This window comes from Danio rerio, chromosome 9, assembly GCF_049306965.1.
Source record: "Danio rerio strain Tuebingen ecotype United States chromosome 9, GRCz12tu, whole genome shotgun sequence".
NCBI classification, from domain to species: Eukaryota; Metazoa; Chordata; class Actinopteri; order Cypriniformes; family Danionidae; genus Danio; species Danio rerio.
The window spans coordinates 18,505,598-18,524,690 of NC_133184.1; the positions used below are offsets into that span (position 1 = coordinate 18,505,598).

The 19,093-nt window shown below is 36.8% G+C and overlaps 1 long non-coding RNA gene across 7 annotated transcripts in view; it reads left to right on the forward strand.

The window, feature by feature from the left end:
• Positions 1-19,093, forward strand: part of LOC137490345 (uncharacterized) — a 167,452-nt gene that overhangs the window by 27,015 nt on the left and 121,344 nt on the right. For 6 of the 7 annotated variants that reach the window (XR_012385248.1, XR_012385249.1, XR_012385247.1 and 3 more), the window contains exon 3: positions 4,730-4,858. This is a non-coding gene — a long non-coding RNA (uncharacterized lncRNA). The remainder of the gene's footprint in view (positions 1-4,729; positions 4,859-19,093) is intronic. The other variant, XR_011009762.2, reaches the window with a different exon arrangement.

The following is a 19,093-nucleotide window of genomic DNA, read 5'->3' on the forward strand; positions in this document are numbered from 1 at the left end:
CAGCCAGGTATGGCAGAGGCCTTTTTTATTCATTTTTTTGTTAGTTTATTCAGTTTTTCTATGCTGCTAAAAAAACACTACAGGTGCGTGAAGATGCTCGTTCTGTATGCAGTTCGCATGTTAAAATAACCTAAATCAGTATTTTAAAATGCAATATTTAATGTGTCAGACAAAATAGGCACGTAATTTTTTTTTATTAAATAATATTTTGAAATTAATCTGTTAATGGTTAATATTCGGTTAACCAGCGGTTGTTGGTTGGTAAAATGAATCAAAATCAGCATTCCTAGTTTGGCATAAATTGTATCTTAACTATTTGATCCATTATTTGACGGTCAGTTAGCCTATCTACAAAAGAAAGAAGTGCTTCAACACAAGGTGCTGCATCGCCAAAACACCAAGATTATGCGCTAAGATTATGGCAATATGTAAATTGTTGTTCTCTTTATTAAACATTTATTTCTGAAATGTTACTGAAGTGGTTTATAGTTAACTGAAATGTTCAGTTCTTGATTTAACATTTGGATGTTATGCAATGTAAGTCAGTAATTGTAATGCAGCATCATAATGAACAAATATGCGCTAGTCATTGGCTTATATTAATAAGGAGTTCAAAAATGGTCACGTCCGTAACGCAAAATAGTGGTTGTTTAGAGCAAAGACCTGAGATGAGTTGGCGATCATAATTAGTACGGAAATATTTTGGCTTTGTATACAAAGTCTCATTTTATTTGTTATAATATTTCATCCACAATATAAACTTTTTCATTAAATCGTTACGGACGTGACACGTGACCGAAGCTGCGTGATGTCTTAAATATGTAGATCATAAATCAAAAGGGCAATAATGTTATGAAAAAGTAAAGCTAATTATTTATACTACAGACTCCAATCCTTCTGCAGAATGATTACTGTTAACATAAAGCATGGAAAATGTGAGTCTTTAACCCCTTTTTTGAAAGCACGAAAAGTGGTTAGATGATAATGAAATTTACCATTGCAACAATCCTCATATTTCATGGATAAACAAACCAATTTCCTTAAAAATTCAACAAGAGCACATCATAACAATAAAATATAGACCTTAATAAGCATGTTTAAATAGGTTTTGTTATTTTGGTTTAAAGTTTATTTTTTCATGATAAGGTTGATATTTTCATGGAATTGCTTATATATATATACTCATATACATATATATATATTAGGGATGTAACGGTATTGTAAATACCGTCATACCGCAATATTAAATTTTTTCGATATTACCGAAGTCGCATGACTCGGTAAAACTATAGATCTTCAGAGAAAATTTGCTCAGGCGAATGAAGCGAACGGGAGGTAGCTGAAACTTCATTTCCCATCAGCCCCGGCGTGGCCATAATCCTTTGCGGTCTGTTGTCGCTACAGATCCAGTAATGCGGAAATGGAGTGTGCTGCTAGTAGCGGAGATGAAAAAAAGATGGAAATGATCGAACCTAAAGCGGGTGTTGTCGCCGCGCGCGTGCTGAATAGCGGTGCTGTCGCGCGCGTTCTGATCAGCTGTGTTGTGGCGCGCGTATTGTAAAAGGGGGGGGGGGGTTGAGCGCGCATACCAAGAGAGGTGTTGTCGCGCGCCTACTGAAGGGCTGGACTGGACGGAGGTTGTGTCGCGTCGCGGGGGCACTTTTGATCGTTTTGGAAGGGCATTTTCTATCCAAGACTAAAAAGGGCATGTGCACTGCACAGGTTGAGCCCTATGTGTGCACGTGCCTGCAAGTTGGGGAATACGACTAATAACAGTCATGGGGACTGCAGAAACACAGCACTGTTCAGATTGATGCAGACATTGACTTGTACCGCAAAGAGACCTATATCTTACTCATGGTTTGTCTTCTCAAGTGGGGGAAAGACAATGCACAACGTTACCCCACTGCTGTCAACATGGGCCAAGTCATATCTCTCTTGTCCCAGAAACCTCAGTCCCAAATGAGAGGGGTTTTTTCTGTTGCAGGGGACATTGTAAATACCCAGAGATACCAGCTTTTACCAGATTATAATTATATGATAATTTTTCTTTAAACCCATCTCTATCTAAGTGAGTGATTAAATGTTGAATGTGATGAGTTTTTAACAATACTAAATTGAAACTTTATTTTTTTACATGGTTTAATAATTTTTTGTTATTAAAATTGAAGTTCCTGTTTCAAAGCTAACAGATAGATGGCTAATTTGTATGTCATTGACACTTTTGGCACTTTTTTGGAGTATTTTCAAAAGTTTTTTTTTTCCTGTAAATGATTCAATAAATACCGTACCGTGACATTCATACCGAGGTATTACCGAACCGTGAAATTCTGATACCGTTACATCCCTAATATATATATATATATATATATATATATATATATATATATATATATATATATATATAATTGGTTTTATTTTACCATCAAAATGTATTATATTTTATATCATTATCAACTTTTGATATAAAAACGCAATGTAATTTTATTGATTGTTAAAATTGAAATAATTTTTGTGCTGTGTTTTTATTAGTGAACGTGCCCGCTCACTAGGGCAAGGCCTGTCCAAAATGATATTTCTGCCACTATAATTCAAATGCACTATTATTGTTGTCTTATCATTGTTATGTTCAGAGATTTTAAATGTTATTTATTTCCCCTCCAATTATTTTCAATCATCACATTACATTTTGGTAATTTTCCCTCCAAATAAAATTTTGCCAGAGCTGTGCAACATATAAATGATTAAGGGTGCACATGTAGGCCTACCTATATTTAGCACCCCTATTTGATAGAGCAGCATAACAGTGTTCAGTCACATGGTTGCTTTTGCTTTTATGAAAAAAAAAAAAAAAACTAGTTTAGGCTCTTATTTAACTTTAACTGAACAAAGGGAGCCGCTAACATTGCGTTACCAAGGCAATTACTGATGCATTTTGTGTAATGTTTTAAAGAGCTTTGTCTCAGCACGAGTATCTGTGCTGTGTGGCCCGGTTTGGCAAGGAATAGAACAGTTCTGTTTAAAGAGCCCATATTATACATGAAATAGGGTCATATCTTGGTTGTAAGGGTCTCCAACAACAGTCTAATATGCATGCAAGGTCAAAAAACACCTTCATGGTCTTATAATCTGCATTTATTTTTACCTAATTATCCCAGCGACTCCCGTATGAATCGTCCAGTGATTCATTTGTTCCCAAACCCCTCCTTAGCGCGAAGCTAATCTGCGCTGATTGGACCGATGACAGCCTGTTGCGATTGGTCGACTGCCTTCAGTCAGAGAGTGAAATGCCAAACAGCTAATCAGCAATATAAAAGTAATCACACAGACACATATTGCACACACACACACACACACACCTCCGGACGACAGCGCGCTCACACACAGACACACACACTACTCCTCATCCACGGAGCTCCGTTAACAAAGCAGCACGCGTCGCGTTTTTAACGTGACTTTGCACGTGATAAGAGAATATAGCCAGTTAACCTGATACAGTACACGCGGTTACAAGTAACAAATCACAACTAAATACATTTGCAAGCTAGAGTCAACTTTAATCGCACGTACTTACACTTGAGAAATGGAGGAAGAAAAATCCATCCTGACGTCCATCAGTAAGTTACTCTTTACTGATCCTTCCTTTAACAAACGCTGATGAAGTATTCTTTGTAGCATTTCCAGTAGTTTCCAACTGCTTGGCTATAATGCTGAGGTTTCATCTTTGGGTAGAGACTCAATATATCCATCTGCAGTGTGACTTCAATAGACCGGCATGTTTGTGTGTGTGTGTGTGTTTGTGGGTGTGTGTGTGTGTGTCTTGGTTTCTGTGTCAGAGGGCGGGGCCTCAGGTTTGAAATCTCCCGGGTTTGCGCGTGCACGTGAATAACTTGGTTTCGTTCGTACGTCATGGCGAAACACCTAATGAATCGGTATCAAGGCGACTCGTTTGAAGCACTATGAGTCGACTCTTTTATAAATGAATCAACAGTTTTAAACACTGTACACTAACAGATTTAAGCCTTAGCTGAATACTTCACTTCACTTAGAGCTGTGTTACACACTACATGGAGGGGAATTTTCAAAAACCCATAATATGGGCTCTTTAAAGAACGATTCAGCACGATAGTGGAAAAGCGGCTTATGTAGTCAGCAATTGTAATTTCAGTCAGTTAAAACATCACCATGATCTGAAAAATGTCTTACAGTAAAGTTTTGCAACCCAACTAAATCATGATTCACTTATTTAAATTTCTTTACAACTGTCTATTATCCTCTCATTTAAACCCTCGGTTCACCCGCGCTGCATTTATTCAAGTTAGTTCAGTCACACAGCAGACTGTACTGTTTGTGTTTGGTTCACTGAATCACACATGCACAGTATTATCGGTTCACCGCTTCTCAATGTACTGTTACTGTTCTAATAACTTAATGAGAGTATATATTGGATTATTTAGAGTCAGAGGGGGTATTAGGCTTGTTAAAAAGTAAGTAGTTTGCGGATAAGGGCTACTGGAGATGCGAATCGCTTCAAATGATTAAGTTCGATTCGGTGAACTAGTTCAACCGGTTCACTTAGAAGATCCGGTTAAAAAGATTCGTTTGCAATCACGATACAGAAATAAAACCCATTATTGGGCACAAATGTGTTAAAGTAGAAGTTTAAAGTGTCTGTATTTAATGCTGTCACCGTACTGCTGTCATGTCCTCTCATTGTTTTTTGTCGTAGGAGCAACAGCGAGGATGACTATAGGAGAACCGGCTCGATCTGGCCAATGGCAGCAGGACTACAGACTCTGAGGTGCCGCACGGCTCAAACACCTGCAGTGTGAATTTTATTTACTTCTAAACGCTTACAGTTAGTTTATGTATTTAATACATTAACAAATATGAAAACGAAGGAGGTTTTTGCTATAATTTTAGTTAGTTTCAGTTAGTTTTGTATGTACACAAAACAGTTTCAGTTAGTACTAGTTTTTTTTTTAAAACTCGTTTTACTTTTACAATTATTTTACATTTTAGTTTTCGTTTTCTCTTGTTTTTTCACTATAATAACCTTGCAGCATACTGAGGTTTTAAGCATGATTCGAAAATGAGTATGTACTCTGACGTAGGGTTCATTCGTAGATGCATCCTCAAACCCAACCCTAGTGTGTCAGCTCAAGTGTGTAATTTTGAATACATCATTATACTATACAGTACTCGTATATCGACAGAATAGGAAATTTGGAGTTGACTTTCAACACCAGAGTCTGTCTAACCACTTTGTTTAGCAACATATAGAAATAAATAGAAAAACAAAATATAATTGTCTTAATCATAAAAATTGATAAATTAAGCTTGTGTTAAACATTTGGGCTATATCCCAAATGTTCTGAAGCCATTCTATTGTACAGATGAATATTTAAGTGGTTGCACCTGTCAATCATTCTCTATTCAATCACAATTCAAACTGCGTGCCGTGTTCATGACAACACAAAAAACTTTCTCCAAGACTATTTGTTCCTGTTAATATAAATAATTAGTGGAGAAATGCATTTAGTTTTGCATTAAATGGCTTCATTTTGACCTGCAACAAGGAGTTTGTTGCAGTTGTACAGACATATATAAATAATTATTAAATTCAATAAATAAATAATATTAAAAAAGGATGAAAGATCAAGAGGTGGACAGATACATGTGACAACTATAATATACTCATGTTGATAATAATAATAGTAATAATAATAATTATAATAATAATAATAAATCAACAGAATTAATAATAATTTGAGGGGATCGAAGTTATAGTGTGTGTATAATGTGTGTCATTTGCTTTGTGATGGTTAAAAAAGGATGACGTATGGCATGGATCAGTCCAGTGCAATGCCCAGGCTGCCATGCCCATGTCACACTTACCCTGTGAATGTTGTACATGTAAGTAGGGGTCTTTAGGATTTTTTTTTTTTTTTTCAAATAATTATTATTTTTTATTCTGTTGTTGGATCCGCTGAGGTAGAGGGAGAGACAAGGAAAAAAAAATATACACATACATATGTAATAATAATAATAATACATTTGAGAGACAGAAAAAAGAACAAATAGAACAAGAGGGAAAATAACAAAAAAGTATGTAAAGACCGAATTACATTGTGGGCAAATACTAATAAATTTAATAAATGTTTTTTTATACCTTTTTAATTTATTTATTTTTATTTTATTTTAGACACAGTTTCTACATCTACCTGACCCCTGTTCTATGGAGTCAGAAAAGACTCAAAAGTAATTCACGCGAAAGACACGACGTACACATGCGTAGCCAAATTCACGTGCATAAAATCAAATTCATGTGCGTAAAAAATGTATTTATATTCACACAAAAAAATTCACGTGCACAAAATAAAAATACATTTTCATAAAATACGTTTCACAAATGCAAAACACCATTTGCAAATGTATAAGACTGCACAAAAAGTTTTGAATGTTTAAAACTTGCGAGTTCATCCTGAATGAGAATGTGCTTTTCACGTACGACCCCCCTGGATATGTGTGTGTGTATTTTTGAGAATTTCCTGGCAGAGTCAGGGCAACCCGTAGCTTTCAGCCAATCAGATGAGAGCTATAGTCGATGACACCCACTCTGCGCTCCATTTGTTCCTCTCCAGCATGACGAACGGAGCCACCAGCAGTCGCAGTCGCACTTTTTAAAATTTATTTATTTATTTGACCATAGCCTCACTCTTTTTATTCATTATTTTGCCTCAGCTCCGCTCTTATTTGTTGTCTCGCAGCCCCATGAGCAAAATGTAGCCTTTAGGGTAATGATGAGGATTAACTATCATTCCGGCCACACAAGATTAATAGTGCCATTGTGGTCCAGCGGTTAGGACGTTGCGTCACCATGCTGTCGATCCATGTTCGATCCTTACCTGAGTACATTTTTTTTTCATTTTTATTGTTAAGACATATAAAACTGTAAGGTTTTTGAACATTTGAAGTTCTAAAGCAGCTGTTTTCTTGAAAAAGACGCTATAGTGTAATTGGAAACTGAATTAGAAATTACCTTATTTTAATATAGTCCGTTGTGAACTGAGGTGGGCCGGTCTAAGGCTTGAAACTCCAAGGCTGAAAAGGAGTCCCACTCCGACCCTGATTATATCTAATGAACGTGAACAGGCTGCTGTTGTGCTATAGTTGCCTAATATGTAGAATATATATTATCATTCTGTAAGATTTATATAAATAATCATTTTAAATGATGCTTATGAGTTTATTTTTGTTTATTAAACTAGAAACAAAAAAATTGACAATGATAATATGACAACATAAACTAAGTGTTTATTTGCTTATCACGAGCTGTAGTAAACTTATTTATCTCCTTTTCCCAGAAGGTTAAAATCTGGCATAAATCGGGTTAAAACTCCTGTAGTCTGAGCTGTAATCTTTATTTGACTGGATTTGATTGACTGACGCCTGTTTCACACCACAGGTGTCAGCGGCGCGTGAGGAGAGTGTGAGCAGCGCGTGTGTTTTCGGCGTCCATGTTAACAGATTAGAGCTTTCATACCGCATGCAGCAGCAGCGCATCAGAGCGAGGCGTGAGCGTCGCCGAAGCAGCAGTGCAGTGATAGTTTCGGCGCTGGGTCAATTTTTGACGCGCTGCTCACGCTCAATTAAAGTGACAGTGCATTGATAATGACCAAAACACATTGATTGACAGTAAAAAGTAGCAATTTTACCCAATAAATGGGTTAGTAATGTCAAATGGTTTATATATAGTCAATCAAATGAACTTAAACGATTAAAAACGGCACAAACATTTATTTAGGCCCGAATCACAAAACCAAATGTAAAACAATTTTAGCATCAGTTTTGCTTAAGTTGCACGCTAGTGTTTAAGGAGAGGGGAAATAGAATATTTACGGGATTTGTAGTCCATAGCGAAGTGTATTGTGGGTAGTGTAGTTCGACACGCATGCTGGATGATGTTAAATCGTTGTGTTCTGTGCAGCTGAGCAGAGAAAGAAAGTTTTAATCGGGTTTGTTTTATGTTCACTCGAGTTATTCCTTCCGGGGGCTGTTTGCACTGTGAATCTGACAACATGAAAATAAGTAAAAGAATGGCATGCATTGGTTACTTTTGTCCGTCTCATCCTCTGCACCAGCATGAATTAATGAGCTGTTATTCTGCTGCTGGACATAACTGAATCGGAGAAGGTAACACTAGTTTGATCTGTGTAAATATCATTATAACTATATTGTATAAATATTATTATATATAGGCTTACAGCAACCTGACAATCAAAAAACAAATGACATGATATCACAGGCGATTGTCTTCTGACTGTAGAACTTCTCATTTAGCTTGAGAAGCATACAGTACTATTTGATCTATAAAATTTGTAAAATAAACATTTGCAGGTTAAAGAAACAGCATAGGAGGTGCCTTGGTGCAGATGAAAAGTTTAAAAAGTGTATTTGTATATAGGGAGACATGGGTAACTAGATAGAATAGACAGAGATAGGTTGATCTCTGCAGCAGCTGCCGAAGAGCTGCGCGCTGCAGACGCAGCAGGTGTGAAAGGCAAACGCCTGCGTGCTGCTGACACTTGCAGTGTGAAACAGGCGTGAGGCAGCGACTCTGAACACAGAACTAAAGTGATGTCCAATTAAACATTCTGATTTGCTGGTGCCCAAGATCATTATAGCCTAATTAAATAAACGAGGCTATTGTGAATGGGGTATGATATGTTAATCTGGTTGACCTTCTTTCTGCATTAAATGCAATGTTTTATTTTGGTAGTGTCGTGTGTTCTGTTAGTTTCAGTTTTGCTTATGTATGCGTTTAGAATGTCTCATCACTGGATCTCATTACTGATCTGTATGCGCCACCTACTGGAATGATTTAGCATTTTTATTCTGCAAAGTCTCAACAGGAGTGATTAATGCGGCATAATTTCACAAAGTCAAATTATGTTTTTAATTATTTTTTATTTCGTATTTTAAAATAATAAATATAATTTAAATAAACAATTACTCAAGCTAGTTAATGGCCACCACGGTGTGGATCACCATTACTGTAGTGGTTGCCTTTAATTTAATTGCAAATAAGTTTACTACAGCCCGTGAAAAGCAAATAAAAAATTAGTTTATGTTGTCATATTGTCATTGACCGAGCTGGGAAGAATTGTGTCAGTTTTAAAACGGACACACACACACACACACACACACATATATATATATATATATATATATATATATATATATATATATATACATATGTATAAATATATAAGCTGATTTATAATCTTAAATTATCGTTTTTTTCCATTAGCCACACATTAATCTGTGTGTGCGGTAGGTTAATTGTGACCCAGATGACAAATAATAAAATAACAAACAAATAGGCTAATTAATGATAATAAAGCATAAGTAGTAAAAAACTGAAAACCTAATTTATTAAAACTGACGCGATTCTCCTCAGCTCTTCTCTTCTGTGATGCGGCTGTAAGTTGGAGGGCAGATTGATTTCCTGATCAAACATGTTTGAAATGATCCGAGAGGCTCGATTTGTTTTAAAAATATCCCAAAAAGTATTAATGTTATATTTATATTCTACATATTAGGCAACTAAAGCACAACAGCAGCCTGTTTACGTTTATTGGATATAATCAGGGTCGGAGTGGGACTTCTTTTCAGCCTTGGAGTTTGAAGCCTTAGACCGGCCCACCTCAGTTCACAACGGACTATATTAAATTAGGGTAATTTCCAATTCAGTTTCCAATTACACTATAGCGTCTTTTTCAAGAAAACAGCTGCTTTAGAACTTCAAATGTTCAACAACCTCACAGTTTTATATGTCTTAACAATAAAAATGAAAATAATAATAATAATAAAATAAATAAATAAATAAATGTACTCAGGTGAGGATCGAACATGGATCGACAGCGTAGTGACGCAACGTGCTGACCGCTGGACCACAATAGCGCTATTACTCTTGGGTGGCCGGAATGATAGTTAATTCTCATCATTACCATACAGGCTACATTTTGCTCAAGGGGCTGCGAGACAATAAATAAGAGGAGCGGAGCTGAGGCAAAATAATGAATAAAAAGAGTGAGGCTATGGTCAAATAAATAAATAAATGAAAAAAAGTGCGACTGCGACTGCTTGCGACTCCGTTCGCCATGCTGGAGAGGTAAAGTCTGCGCAAATGGAGCGCAGAGTGGGTGTTATCGACTACAGCTCTCATCTGATTGGCCGAAAGCTACGGGTTGCCCTGACTCTGCCAGGAAAGTCTCAAAAATACACACACACGTATCCAGGGGGAGTCGTACGTGAAAGAGGATTTGCACATTCTCATTCAGGATGAACTCGCAAGTTTTAAACATTCAAAACTTTTTGTACAGTCTTATACATTTGCAAATGGTGTTTTGCATTTGTGAAACGTATTTTATGAAAATGTATTTTTATTTTGTGCCCATGAATTTTTTGTGTGAATATAAATAAATATTTTACGCACGTGAATTTGATTTGATGCACGTGAATTTGGCTACGCATCTCTACATCGTGTCTTTTGCGTGAATTACTTTTGAGTGTTTTCTGACTCCATACCTCTCCCCCCTCCCCTTTTGTTTGTGTACTGATGTAGGTGTTGTTCGCGAATTATTTTCGGCAAAGAGGATCTTTAATACAGATTTATTCTGTTAATAGGTTTTTCTAGTGTAAGATGTGAATGGTATTTCTTGATTTCCAGTTCATGGGGATCATTTTCTTGGTGATAGTTAGTGCCACCAGTAGAAACTGGCCATTTGAATTATTTATATCTATTGTGGATATGTCGCCTAATATACAGAGTGAGGGACACAGTGAGACGTGACATCCCATCAAGTTAGAGAGTGAGTCAGTAACCTTTTCACAAAATGTTTTAATTGAAGTGCAATGCCATAAGACTAGAAGATAAGTATCGGGGGTGTTTTGTGTGCAATGTGAACATATTTCTGACCCATTTCAAATTATTTCTGCCTAGTTAAATGTAAAGTACTTTATACTGTATAAGTTGTAAGTTAGCATTTTTAGTCATGGAGTATATGTTTTTGCAAATTTGAGTCCAGAATGCAGCATTATGAGCAATGGATAAGTCTGTTTTCCATTTAGCGGTTGGTAGAACTAATGCGTTGTCTGATTTTTATATTATTTTGTATATTTGGAAGAGCATTTTTTGGTGGAAGATACGTTAATAAACTCTTGAGATTTAATTGATGATTTGATTTGTAAATATTCCAAGAAGCAATTACTCCCAATGCTGTATGTCCGGGCTATATAGAAAATTGGTGCCAGGTTATTAATATTAAAGATATGCTGAAGTTGATTGATTCCCTTATTATGTGAAAGTTTGCTGGCTTCTTGTTAGCTAGGAAATCAGGGTTATTCCAAATTGGGGTTTATTTAGATGGTGTAAGTAGAGAAATTGTGATCTGATGGAATTTCCACCAGGCTGTCAGAGTTGTTTCTATTGTCTGCATTTTAAAACAGTGATTTTTTTTTTATAGTTTGACTGTGAAAAGGTAATTCAGAAATGTTAATATCTTTGCAGATTGATTGTTCAATATCTTGCCGTGGATATTCTGATATGTTAGGTTTAATAAATTTGTTTATATTTTGAAGCTGATTTGCCAGAAAAAAGTTGTAAAATGTGGTGCTTCTAATCCTGCTTGTGATTTTGGTTTCTGTAGGGTTGTCAATTTAATTCTTTGGGTCTTGTTTTTCCAGTAGAATTTTGTGATAAATGCATCTAGAGATTTGAACCAGGTATGAGTGGGCTGTGTTGAGATCAAGTGTGCCGCAAGCCACAAGAGTGAAGGTTTCGGCCGTTAGATCGCCCCCTGGGGGCTGGCTGCAGTACAAGTCATAAAGTCCGCCTCCTCCGTGTTAATGAAGGAGACTTGAGCCCAAATAAAAAAAAATATTACACTTGCAATAAAATGTCCCGAAAGATAGTTCTGGTCGATTAAGGCACTGGTTATTGTGCTGAAATAGGTGCAGATCTTCATTTTTGTAAACAGTTTGTTTTTAGCAGTAATTTAATGCTGGGCGTGTCATCGTGATTGACAGCTGTGATTGACAGTTTCTCAAAGCGCGGCGTCTGAGCTTCGGCAGGAGACTGAAGTAGACTGAAATGTTATTATTCGATTTCTGTGTTATTTTACCATGACAAAATGAGTTCAGCAGTAAACTATAGTTTCTGACATACATGATCCTGGTGGAACACTGTTTTTTCGCTAAGTTCAGGGCTTTTTTCGGCCTTTATTAGTTTGCTGATACACGCCTAGCCATCCAGATAGCAAAACACAGTTCCGGCTAGATTCTCGCCTGCCGGAGACTTATCTCTTAGAGCTCAGACTGACTAATGTTACCTCTGCTGGACCTACTGCGGATGCTTGGACTCACTACCCAATTCCAGCCCGAGTCAATCGAGCCAGATGCAGTGGCCGAGCGAGCAGGCGCTGCCGCATGCGAGCCGGAATCAGCCCGCGACGCCGCGAGTAAGTTATGCGCTGCGGCCTGGAGCTGGCGCGATTGAATATATAAAACCCTTATATTTGTTAACGTTATTACATCCATTTGTGTTGATATGACAGCAAACGCATGCTGAGAAGTTCGGGGGGCGTAGTTGATTTTACATAAAGCGTTTGATTGGAAGCTCGACTCTGCTCATTTTCGCGGCTCCTCCTCTGGCTCCATCAGACAATCCTTCTGCGCATGTCTGGCTCCAATTTCAGCAGTCTTTTGCGACAGTTTGTGCCCGTCAAGCAGGCGTTTTGCCCTCAAGGCGTTCAATGGGAAAAAGGGCTGTCGCGTCGTCCATATTTTTTACAGTCATTGGTTGAGATCATTGAAAATAAATAGTTTATTTTTGGGAGTATGGACAATTTAGTTACTGATATTCTGCCCATGATGGATAGTGGTAAGTTCATACAATGTTGAAGATCGTCATCTATTTTTTTAAGTAGTGGAGTTTAGTTAAGGGCAAACAACTCTTGGCAGCCAAGGGGAAACATTGATACCCAAATATGTGATGTGGTTGGTACACAGAGGAATTTGTGATGGTTGGGATGTCACATTCACACTGGTGGAATTTATTGGGAGTATAGCAGATTTATTCCAGTTGATTGGGTATTTAGAAATATTTGAGAAAGTGTCAATAAGTTTTATTGTTTCCTGTAATGATGTTTGGATATTTTGTAAGTATAGTGTAAAAATTACATATTTCATGCTTTGTTTATTCTCCACAAATAAACATGTAGCCAATTATAATAATAATGTAGATTAACTTGCACGCATATCCACATTAATAATCTATGACAAATTATAATGTAGATTAAAGTGCTCGCATACCTACACCATTATTACTGTAGTAAATTAGCTCAAGGTTATTCTTCCCGCACCTTTCCCGCTGTTATAATGTTGCGAGTTATGATTTAGATTTCAATGCTCGCGTACCTTCTGGAACATTATATGGCAGGCTAGCTTAGCGGGAGGAAGATTCATTTGAACAGGGCTTCAAATGAATCGACTCTTTTGATCCGAACAAACAAATCGTTCAGCGATGCTATCAACATAACATTTGAGCAGGGTAGCAAGATCAAAGTTCAAGACATTAGATTCATCAATATACACAGGCACCTTTCTTTATACAAAATTACACTTTATTGACTAATCAAACAGAAAATAACACCTAACACTAACACAAATTCATACAAGCATAGGGAAGAGTAACGTGAGATAAGAGGTTGAGAAGGTGTACTGATGGGAAAGCCTCGGAGTTTGTAAGAACAAACCAAGCAAACCAAACGTAATCAAATTCAATATAACCCTTCTATTGTCTCTTTAGGGTTGAACTTAGCTCACACCAGTTTAGATGTTGGGAGAAAGGTGATACTTGCGGTCTGTTTGTGATGTCCGAGCTCCCGTTGTTGAGCATGTGGTTGACTGGCTGATCCTTTGTTCTCCACAAGGCTTGTAGTGTTTGAAGTTGACACTGCAAAAGTTCTAGAGTATGAAATGTCCGAGCGCGGTGCGATAAACCCTTTCCGTCTGGGTTTCCACCTGCTTTCTTGAAGGTTTCAATACTTAGTTTTGTGAGGAAGTTGCTAAGTTTGAAGAATTTTTCAAAACAAAGTGTTTTTGGAGCAGAGAGGGGGGTTGCTTGGAGTTGGGAGAGAGAGGGGAAGCTCCCAGGCAGCGTGTTTCAGAGCAGAGAGTTGTGCCAAGGGAGGTCCCAGGAGAGTTTGAACAAAGCCGAGGGTAGTTTTGAAGAGAGAGAGAGTTTAGCTGTTTAACTTTTACAGGCCGGGTTCGGATCCACCCTCCATGGAAAGTTAACCAATTAGAAGCTAACTTCCTGGAATATTAAACTTATGGGTCTTTGTCTGAGGCAGAATAATTTGCATAGGCAAATTTTATGCAAATCAGGACAAAAAAAGTCTCTTAAAACATTAATATGTTGCACCCATATTAAAATAAATTGTCAACGATCAATTTGTACAGCGAGTAAGCTTTTCAAAAAGTCCAAACTTAAACAGTATAAGAGGATGTTTAGCTTAGGTACAGTTAAACATTATATGCAGGGGTATTAAAACCAAAAATATTAATACAAGACAAAGGGAAACTTTGCAAAACACATGATTAAACATAAAGAGAGTAAAGTTTATATGAAAACATAAGTGTTAAACAAGCAGTTTAAAGAGTCCTTTGTAAGTCGTTCCCATGTTTAATGCCGCATGGCACATTCCTTTGGGTTGTAAATACCTTGGAATCAGGTTTCGAGTCTTCTCTGGGCAAAGTTGGTTCGGTTGTGGAATAAAATGTAAAATATTTATGTGTCTGGTCGGCCATATTCGTTACATAGTAATATATCATCAGCATAAAGACTTATTTTATGGTGTATATTTAAGGTTATAATTCCTTTGATGTAGTTGTTTTGATGGAGAGCTGCTGCAAGTGGTTCGATGAATATGGTGAATAGAGAGTGGGCATCCTTGTCTAGTTCCCCGGTGTAGAGTGAAGCTGTGTGATGTTAGTCCATGAGTAATGATGATAGCTGAGGGTGATGTGTAGAGAATTTTAATCCAATAATAAATGACTTCCCAAAACGAATGCTCGTCTACCTTTAATGAAACCGTTTTGATCTGGATAGATTATGGATGGCATGATTTTTTCTATTCTATGGGAAAGTGCTTTAGGAATTATTTTAGTGTCTACGTTGATAAGTGAAATTGGACAATAGCTTGATGGTAATGTCGGGTCTTTATTGGGTTTAAGGAGGAATACAATTGTGGCTGTGTTCATGGTATCTGGAGTTTCTGATTTTTGCTTTCATTCATTTATCAACCGGATTAAAATATCAAATGATAAAATATAAAGTGATAAAATAGACCAAAAGTGTTTGTAGAACTCAGCACGGAAACCATCAGGACCTGGTGATTTATTATTAGGCATAAGTTTAAGAGCATTAGAAATTTCTTGTTTTGATAAAGGGGATTCAAGAGTATTTATTTGCTGTTCGTTTAGTTGAGGTAAGTTGATGTTGTTGAGAAATGAATTTATGTTATCCTGGGATGGATTTTTTTCAGGGGAATATAATTTACTGTAAAAATTTAGAAAAATCTTAATTTATTTCTTCTGGTGAATTGGTGAGTTTCCCTGCCTGATGACTGATATTGTTGTTGTTTCTTTATTGTGTTTGATTTGATTAACCAGATATTTACCAAGTTTGTTACTATGATGGAAGTTTTTTTGACGTAGTCTGTGAATAAGGAATTGAGTGTGCGCATTAATTAGTTTATTTAATTGTGATTTATAATTTCTTACCGTATCCTGTGTTTCTTCTGTTGGATTACTTAAGGTAATGTATTCTAGATCTGTCATATTCAGTTCCAGTTTAGCTTTTTGTTTTTACTCTTTCTTTTTTTGTAAATGGAATATAAAAATATTTTTCCCCTTAATATTGCATTTCCTGTTTCCCACAGTAGAGATGGCGATATTTCAGGGAAGTCATTTATCTCTAGAAAGAAAGCACACTCTCTTTTTAAAATTACTATTGAAATCATGGTCTTAAACAAGAGAGGTGTTGAATCGCCATCTAGAGTTATGTTTACGGGTTGTATTCAGTTTTAATGTTACAGGAGCATGATCACTAATGATTATTGGGTGGATCTTTGATTCAGAAATATTGGATGAAATAGAATTACTGGTAAGAAAAAAGTCAATGCAAGAGTACAAATGATGAACTGGTAAAGAAAAAGAGAATGCTTGAATGTCCGGATGTTGGAGACGCCAACTATCACCAAGACCAAGATCACTCATGAACGTTTTATATCTGCAGATTTCTAAATGCGTTTATTGCTGATGCTGTTAGATCTGTCTGTAGTTAGGTCTAAAACTGTGTTGAAATCACCTGCTATTATGACTGGGCAATTAGAAAGTGTTGAAATAGAGGAAAAGAAATTCTGAAAGAAGAATAAGTCATCTGTGTTTGGGCCATAAAAGTTGCCTATTGTGAGTGGGCTATTGTTAATTGAAATGTTAATTATAATAAAACGTCTGTAACGGTGGTGTTATGAGCAAAATAGATTTTTTTATATATCAGGATACACACTCTCAATGTTTCCTCTAGGATTTTTTCCAGCTGTGGTGGCAGGCCTTTTTTTACACAGATCTACCAATTACCTGGTGTTATTTTAATGACAAATGTCATGAACGCAGTATAAAAAGTAGGGATGCAACGATTTACCGGTTTCACTATTAACCACGCTTTAATTCGTCACTGTTAATTAATCTTAAAGGCTTCTCAACATCGTGTTTCTGCACGAATCAAAACTGCGGCAACTGAACAAAGTTATGCCAGCTGTTCACTAGTTTGTACACCGAGACTAATAACCACGCACATTGGATTAACTATGACTGAGGCTATTAACTAAGGCAAGCTAATGCAAGTTCATTATTTCCAATGGTGGGACGTGCACGCGACATAACATGCTCATCTCCTTATCTCCTTATACAGTCAAAATCTAAAAATATATAAAATAATAATTTTTAATCATTTAACTGATACCATTAATCGGTTACAAACGCACCCTTGTGGTTAACGGTTAATCGATTATTTTAAGCTTTCCTAGTCGCAAACTTTGCGCCAACAGGACATCTTAAAAGAATTCATTTTCCAAGCATCCCAGAAACCCGCACAATGAGAGCCAAAAACAGGTTTGAGTCGTGCGTCAAAACTGTGCCCCTTTCAAAATGGTGTTTTTTTATTTTTATTTTGGTGGTTTAATAGTTGTGTGCAACTGAGTGAGAGCTGCCATTCTAATCTAAACTCTTTATTTCCTTGCTTTCTTTTCTGCCTTTTGTTGTTATGTTTTGTACATTTGTTTGTACGATGATAATCGTAACCGAACCAAACTGTGAGACCAGTGTAGATTCACACCCCTACTCGTTACAATTATAGACCTTTTTCTTGGCTGCTGCATGGAGGGCGCCCTTAACGACCAGGGTCTTCCGGTAGAATGTTTAGAACTTCCGCTTACAGCGTTTACAACCAGTAATTTGCGATCCGAAAATGGGCTTCAATAGCGTTTCGAGTGGATTACAGAGTGTTTTTGTGACACACAACTTTGAAAGGTGTGTGTTAAAGCTGTTAAAATCGGTCAGATCTGTGATTCAAGCGCGAGTGAAAAACAGCATCGTAAGCCATGTTTCTTTTTGTTCTGCTTAACCACGTGTCTCCAAAAATGATATTTAAAATAAACAAAACAACATGATGTCTTTTGACTGCTTTCTGTTATAACTACATTACACAATACTTGTACTTTTACTTTGAGTACTTGAGTAGTAAACTTTGAAATAAACTACTTGCAATACTTAAGGACAAAAAGTGTTGATACTTCCACTTAAGTATGGTGCTTAAAGAGCACTTCAGCTTCTACTCAAGTCACTTTTTGTGATAGAGCACTTGTACTTTTACTTAAGTCTGCGTCTCTGGTACTCTATACATCTCTGATTCTGAGTATTCATAATTAATAATGGCGGAGATGATAATATGGTGGAGAATGCGGGCGCACAAATTTTTCCATTCCGTTGTGATTGTATTGCGCGCACCAAAGTGACCAAAAGTGTGAGCAGCTGGCTCTCTCCATAAATCTCGCCATGCACATTGCATTAAGATGCCTAAAGGTTTAAAAGAAAAAGGCCTATATATCAAAAGAAGATGGACAAATGAGAACCTTTCTGTCATAAACTGTAGTACAACCAACTAATAGATTACACACAGGAATTGGGAAAAGAGCACTCTTAAATTATCAGCTGTTAGTCAGCGCCCGCTCTTTTTTTCGCGCTCAATGCGTCTTTGTCGTGTGCTGTGTAGATGTAGACGATCGGATACGAGTCACATTTAAAAGATAATGTAAGCAGGTCATTAAAAAAAAAATCGGATACAGTCACGAAATCGGAATTGACCATCAAGATCTGCAGTGTAAATGCAGCCAAAGAGTCATGGTGTTAATTTGTTTCTTTTAACGACAGCAGAAAAAAAAAAAAAAAAAAAACACCAATTATTTGAAGTGTACAACTGTACAAGCTAAAAATTAACATTTATTTTTATATCTTTTTTTTTTCTCCACAAAGTGTGCAGCTTTTGTCACTGCAGTGTATCTTGGGCTTAATTACTTACTAAATGAAGTATACTTTTATACTTGACCTTTACTTAAGTATACTTCTTTTTCCTAAGGGTGTATTCACCGACTTACCAAGATCAGTCTTGTGCAGCCAGGAGTAGTATCGCTGCTCTGACAGCCAAGTTGGGCCAAAGCTAGGAATGCTCCGATTAGGATTTTTGCAGCTAATATCGAGTAGCGATTTCTTGTCATGGTGATCGGCTAATACTGATTACCGATTCTAATGCTTCAAGCTTTATAATGCATTGAGCACATATTCCTCTAAGTATGAACCTTAAGAGAAGATCTAGCCTTGCCTAAGAGAATAAAGGAAGGATGCTGCATTTAATACCTTAAACACGTCTCTTATAACCATCTTATAACAAGGTGTGAACGTGTCA